General features: G+C 40.2%; 1 pseudogene; it reads left to right on the top strand.

Moving 5' to 3' along the window:
- The first annotated feature begins 424 nt into the window (after positions 1-424).
- LOC116086736 lies at positions 425-531 on the top strand (annotated as a pseudogene).
- Positions 532-1,077: the final 546 nt, after the last annotated feature.

Below are 1,077 nucleotides of genomic sequence, written 5' to 3'. Positions count from 1 at the left end.
TGAAACAGCCACAAGCTAGTCTAATCCCCTCGGCAAAATATTTCTATGTCATATAGAATGTTCCATGTACCTTTTTTGGAATGATTATTAATTATAAAATTATGACTGCAACAAGATAAAAATCAAGTTGTCATTTTCTCTGAGGAAATCAGCTCTCCTATATTAACAATCGGTGGCTGCTGAGGGAGGAGGGATTAATTTTCTTTGCAGGGCTGGCCTCTGATGGCCTGTGCCATAGGAATTGAACCCATAACCATTCATATTTTGGGAGCATTTACTGGACTCAGTTGTATACAAAGGAAAAAAAGAGAACATGACCAGGTGAGCATGATCTATAGGAGGGGCTGTAGAGTAAGGAAGTGAAGGTGAATGCAATTAAGAGGAATACTACATATCTATGAGTTCTTAAAATAATCTAAAACAGAAAACCCCTAGAGGCATTGCAGGTGTGGCTGGGGTGTCATAGGTGCATCAGTAGGTGGCAGGGAGGAGAGAGGTTATGCTCAATGTTCTGACTAGTACCCTGATACTCTCTAAAAAAAAAAAAAAAAAAAAAAAAAAAAAAAAAAAAAAATGAGCCTGAAACAACCATCAGTCTGTGCTGCAAAGGCTTGGTGGTTTTAGACCATGACCAAAATGACCTCTAACCAATGCCATAAGGTCAGATCCCTCAGATCCAGGACTTTGAATTGGCCCAGAGATACATCTACTCCATGGATGAATTGCTAGAGTGTGTGAAGGACCTGGTCCTACAGAACCACAACTACAGTATCTCCATGACAAAGGGCAACAACAGGATATCTTAGAGGGGTTCCAGGGAAGTTTCTCTATTGATAGTTTGTGCAATATCCAGAGGCCTTGTACCCGACCAAGGATTCACTGAAATGAACATTTGTAAGCAAAGAAGCATGGAAAACGAGTATACTATGGGACAAACTGTGACATACTCGCTCTTTATTTGTTGGGCAGGAGTTTGAAAAGCAGACAGGTGGTATGGGAGGAAGTGGAAAAGAGTAGGATTGGGCTGCATGATGTTCAGTTCACAAAGAACTACTAAACTTTAAAATAAACGAAGTA

This window comes from Mastomys coucha, unplaced genomic scaffold (genome assembly GCF_008632895.1).
Source record: "Mastomys coucha isolate ucsf_1 unplaced genomic scaffold, UCSF_Mcou_1 pScaffold12, whole genome shotgun sequence".
Classification (NCBI taxonomy): Eukaryota; Metazoa; Chordata; class Mammalia; order Rodentia; family Muridae; genus Mastomys; species Mastomys coucha.
The sequence above is the reverse complement of the archived record's forward strand: the minus strand, read 5'-3'. Positions and strand labels throughout refer to the sequence as shown.